The sequence below is a fragment of the Drosophila ficusphila genome, unplaced genomic scaffold (assembly GCF_018152265.1).
Source record: "Drosophila ficusphila isolate 14025-0441.05 unplaced genomic scaffold, ASM1815226v1 contig_198, whole genome shotgun sequence".
Taxonomy (NCBI): domain Eukaryota; kingdom Metazoa; phylum Arthropoda; class Insecta; order Diptera; family Drosophilidae; genus Drosophila; species Drosophila ficusphila.
The window spans coordinates 14,497,003-14,503,290 of record NW_025064092.1 but is presented as its reverse complement, the minus strand read 5'-3'; positions in this window follow the sequence as shown (position 1 = coordinate 14,503,290).

Below are 6,288 nucleotides of genomic sequence, written 5' to 3'. Positions count from 1 at the left end.
CCGTAGATCTGCCAAAATATCGGTCTGTCGAAAGTGGCGATGTTTTGAAACCATGCGATCGATGTACCGATCGATATCGATGTTTGGCCGCCGATATTTTTTCACAGTCCAGGGTGGGTGCCCTCGCTTATTATGTTTTTCCAGCACTGGATCTGGGCACCGTTTTTTTTTAACAAATGTATTGTTTATTTGTTGAATTGAATTGAATTTTAAGCAGCTCTAAATAAATGCGGTCGTTCTTGCCCACGGATTGTCCGAAATACCGCAGTGAGTTTTCTCTAAATTTCCCGTCCACCCGGTTTTTGAGCCGTGAAATGTGGGGTTGCAGTCTCGGCTAATGTGATGAAGCTCTCTTAAAGCTGCAATGTTAATCGTAACAGTCGGTGTTGTCAGCCCTGGCATAAAAAAATAAATCCTGGAAATTTTTTCAAACTGCTTGGCAAGCCAAAGCTTTTGAAAAAAAAATTTTCAGTGTTAATCTAGTTTGTGGAATTTATATGTTAATCTCGGGAATTAACTTTATATGAGTTCATATATATTTCTAATTATTGTAAAATTATTCAATTATAAACGAACAGTTTCAATTCAATTTTACCGCTCTGCAAATGCAAAAAGGTAAATTGGCCGAGTTAGGTTCGGTTTTTTGCGTTGGGCTTGAACCCCGACCATCCCAGAATGGAAAATTTTGAATGCAGTTCCCTCAAGAATTCCCTAACAAACATTTAGAAGTACGCCACTTTGGATTCGCATTAAAATTGGCCAAGTTATGGGATATTGAGATATTGCAAAGACACTGCGATTTGGTTTTTTTTTTTTTAAGCTAGCCAACCTTAAGTCGTATTTTTCATCTTAATATAAATAACTTAATTTACTGTGTAATTCATTTACCCACTGCGAAAAAAATCCTTTCGCCTTCTTGAAGTAAGATAATCACTGCAACCATTTTATCCTAAAATTAAATAAAAAACAAAAATATTAAATAAATATTTTGTTACAAATAGTAATAGTTAGCATTTATTTGTAAGTAAAAAGGTATTTACCTCTTTTGGTTATTGATTCACTGCATCTTGGAGTTCACTCCGAGTGGAAAGATATAGTCATCACCTGTAATGAAAGGAAGGACTTCGAAATATTAGGTAAATTATTTAATACAAATCAATTACTTCAAAAAATACATACCACAATGAGTTGATGCACTGCATCCTGGAGTGAAGTTCAATAGAAGATCTCGCCATTAATCCTTGCTCTTGCAAGGCCCTTGTAATAGACCAAATATGTAGTGACTTACAGCGGAACCAAACTCTGTTTTGAGCACCTTATGGCCACAGTTAACTTTTATCGCTTTTTGAACGATTAAAAAAAAATGATTTTTGGCCAATTTTCGCATTTTTGGCAAGGGGTAACATCATCATTTTTTGCGAAAAACGGCAAAATTTCAACATTTTTAGATGGGGATACCATTGGATTCAGAATTTAATTACGAATTCAACGCTGTATGCCATTCCACATTTGGAAGGGTATTTCCTGAGATAATGCAAAAAACTGGGTTTTTTTTGGCCATTTTATGTAGTTTTGGACAAAACAAACATTTGTTAATGGTAATATGTCTGTTATTTGGGCAAGAAACAATCAGAGAAGCCCAACAATCTGTTTTATTCAATGCAATTTAATTGTCATTTAACTGATCCTTTGAATGAAAACCTATTTGGTAATGATTAGTTGACAATTTTGGTAAAAAACACTGTATTTTCAGTGGTTTTTTGGTTGTAATAGGGCCAAATAGTGACTTACTGCGGAACCAAACACTTTTTTGAGAACCTTATGGCCACAGTTAACTTTTATCACTTTTTGAACGATTAAAAAAAAACTGATTTTTCGCCAATTTTCGTATTTTTTGTAAGGTGTATAAATCGTTATTTTTTGCGAAAAATGGCCAAATTTCAATATTTTTAGGTGAGAATATCATTCGATTCAGAATTTTATTTCGAATTCAACGATATATGCCACTCCAAATTTGAAAGATTATTTCCTGAGATATTGCAAAAAAACTGGGTTTTTTCAAGCAATTTTATGTAAAAAAACATTTTTTGCCAATTTTCGCATTTTTTGTAAAGTGTATAAATCGCCATTTTTTGCGAAATGGCCTAATTTCAATATTTTTCTTTTTATTTTTGCAAAAAATTGTGATTATACCAAAATAACAAACCTTGAAAATGTGTGTTTTAGCCAAAAAACCTTTAGGTTTTTTTCACCAGGTTAAATGGTGACATGGTGACGTGGTGTAGATCGATAGACGAGGTTCCCAGTTATGTAAAACGGTGGTCCTTTTAGCTGTACGTCATTTTGTGGCCAAGTTATACCAAAAAAACAAATCTTGAAAATGTGTGTTTTAGCCAAAAATCTTTACCATTTTTTCACCCAAAAATATCAGTATTTTAACTCTAGCAACAAAAATAAATGTCAGATTTCGGAGTGGCAAACATCGTTGAACTCGTAAATTCCTGTCGATTCATGTACTCACCTTATTTTTTTTTTTTTTGACCTTTTTTTGCACAAAATTGTGGTTATACCAAAATAACAAACCTTAAAAATGTGTGTTATAGCCAAAAAACCTTTAACATTTTTTCACCCAAGGGTGAAATGACCCCTGCAAACGGGGTCAGAGCAGATATGGGCGTTGTGGCTCCTATTTACTGCCCACCTGCATTTAAATGGGATACCCACCATTCCAATTAATTATTCTGGAATTTCGACACTATACTAGGGGGAAACTCGAAGTACATTTTAAGTGGTGACTGGAATGCCAAAAACAGCTCCTGCATAAGAGCCGCTTTTGCCTGATGAGTATAAGCTGGAACGCCACTTTCTAAATTAATAGTTGAAAAGGATGTTAGAAAAGCAGCTCAAGTGGAAGGACCAAATATTATATATAGTAAGAAAAGTTGTAAGAATGCGGTTACTGGAGATACATATATATTATAGTAGGCTGATTCCCTTAAAAAAAACGCAGTTTTTTTGCATTATCTCAGGAAGTTCCCTTCCAAATATGGAATGGCATACAGCGTTGCATTCGTAATAAAATTCTGAATCCGATGGTATCCCCACCTAAAAATGTTGAAATTTGGCCATTTTTCGAAAAAAAATTGATAATGTTACCCCTTACCAAAAATTGGCCTAAAATCATTTTTTTTTCTAATCGTTCAAAAAGTGATTGGGCTGGTTAACTGTGGTCATAAGGTGCTCAAGACAGAGTTTGGTACCGCTGTAGGTCACTATTTGGCCCTATTACAAGCGAAAAACCACTGAAAATACAGTGTTTTTACCAAAATTGTCAACTAATCATTACCAAATAGGTTTTCAGCAACTAACAAAGGATCAGTTAAATGACAATTAAATTGCATTGAATAAAATATATTGTTGGGCTTTTCTGATTTTCAAAACTATACTTTGTTTTGCTGTAATTTGTTTTTTGCCCAAAAAACAGACAAATTACCATTAAAAAATGTTTGTTTTGTCCAAAACTACATAAAATTTGACAACATTATTATATAGCTGCCATAGAAAGGACCGAAAAATCTTTTTAATAATATCGGTGTAACGGCCCGCCGCCACGATAAGTAAAAAATAAAACAAAAACACACAACAAGTAATTCTTATTAGCGCGGACAATCGATAATAGTTATCGATCACGCATAAATAATTACGCTGCCCTGGTCTAGCGATAACGAACGTATATCGAATAATCGTGTAATAATTTTTTTTTTTGCAAATTCAAGGGAGCAAAAAAATACAAATTATGATGATAATGGAAACCAAACTGAAGAGCCAATCAAAAGCTTTCCAATTCCCCGGTTTCCATACCTATTATGCTTTTAACCCAACACAAAAAAGCAAGGGAGGTACCGCGATTTTAGTCAAGCAAAACATCAGGCATTCTGCTCTGGAACCGATTGAAGCGGAATGTATTCAAAGCTCCCCTATCGTCCTGATCCCCGCGAATGGTATCAGAGCAGAGATGATCGTAGTGGCTCCCGTTTACTGCCCTCCCACGTATAAATGGGACACCCACCACTTTGAAACCTTATTCAAAAAATTTGATACTGTTCTGGGGGGAAGTACTAATTATATATTATGCGGAGATTGGAATGCAAAGCACAGGAACTGGGGCAACTACAGTTCTTGCATGAGAGGAAGGAACCTGGAGGAGGCCATAAATTACAGAAAGGACCTAGAAATTCTATCCACAGGACAAGCCACGCACTTCCCATTTGAAGAAAGCGTCCTTCTGCTATAGACTTCGCAATATGCAGGGGGTTGCGTAGACACTGCCTACAAACCCGCTCCACAAATGACCTAAATTCTGACCACTTGCCCATGCAGATCACCCTAAACTGCGATAGTGCAAATCCATGGCTGGAGGAACGACAAAACAAAGCTATTTTGACTCGAAGGACAAACCTGACAAAATTCAAAAAACTGCTGGAGGACAAAGTACTGTTGAACTCAGAGATTAAAATAGGGAAAGACATTGAAGACTGCGTGGACACTCTCCTAAAAAACATTAACACCTCGGCCATAGAAGCAACCCCTTGGATCCACAATGCAACTCGACATTTTACAAATCCATACCTAGTCAAACTTGACGAAAAAACAAATGCACTACTTGACGAAAAAAGGGAACTCTACAAATTTTTTAAGATCACCAGATCAACTGAAGCAAAGTCACGATTAAAAACAATCCAAAATAGACTGACGAAGGCAATAAAAAGACTCAAAGAAGAAAACCTGAACAACAAAATTAAAAACATTGACCCGAGCGACAGGGACAGAATGGACAAACTATGGAAAATGACAAAGGAAATCAGAAGACAACCCCAATCCGGCTACCCATTAAAAATTGATGCAACGACACCTGATGCTGAGAACCCCTGGACGAGAACTTTAGAAGAGAAGGCTGAAGCCTTCGCGACACACCTCGAGTCACGCTTTACCCCAAATTCGAAGAACAATATTACTGACAGAAAGCAGATACTCGACAAAATTGACCAATACCAAACCCTAATGTCCTCTACGAGAGATTCAAAAGCCCTCAGACCTGTTACTCTGACTGAGCTAAACCAGCTTATTGACTCCCTAGAGCCACACAAAGCACCTGGCTATGACAACGTTGACAACAAACTTATAAAATCACTTCCCACAAAAGCCAGACTCTACCTAATGCTGATATATAATAACATCCTCCGTACTGAACATTTCCCTTCTCAATGGAAGCATGCTACTATTACCATGGTCCTTAAGCCAGGCAAATCCCCATCTGCTATAAAATCCTACCGACCAATCAGCCTACTTTCTGGACTCTCAAAACTTTTTGAACGACTTCTACTGGTTAGATTATTTGAAGGTGAGGCGTTTTGTAAAGCTATCCCTAACCACCAAATTGGATTCAGGAGGGAACATGGAGCTGAACATCAACTCTCTAGGGTCGCTCAGTTTAGAAAGCGCCCCTCAGCCCTTGACTTCGCAATATACAGGAGACTACGCAGACACCACCTACGCACCTTTTCCTCTGCTGACCTCAACTCTGATAATTTGCCAATCCAAATATCGCTAAACTGTGACAAGAAAAACACGTGGCTAGATCAGAGCAAGAAAAACACCATCCTGACTCGAAGAACGAACCTGACCAAGTTCAAAAAATTACTTGATGACAAAATTCTTCCAAACACGGAAATGAGATCGGGAAAAGTCATTGAAGATTGCATAGACATTTTTCTAAAAAATATAAACACCTCGGCCAAAGAAGCAACTCCTGACACCAACCCGCAGGGAAACCGAAACAGAGTCCGCCGACATTTAAACTCTCACCTCATTAAACTTGACGATAGGACAAGCGCCCTGCTTGACGAAAAAAAGGAACTGAGTAAAATCTTCTAGGTGTACCTCACACTTATTTACAACAATATTCTACGGACAGAGCATTTTCCAACACAATGGAAACATGCTATAATTTCCATGATACTCCAACCTGGAAAATCTCCAAGTACAGTTAAATCATACCGACCAATTACTTAATTGTACCTATATTTTGCTGAATATGTAAACAAAGGGCAATAAAAACCCCACGGCTTAGTAAGGGAAGGTTAGTTCCCTTCTAAGACTGTGAGACAAAAGTTAAAAAAAAAAAACCAAAAAGTCTACTCTTCGGCTTATCCAAACTATTTGAACGCATACTGCTGGCAAGGTAATTTTTTCTATTTCTGGGAGCTCTTTTTCCTATTCCTTTATTTG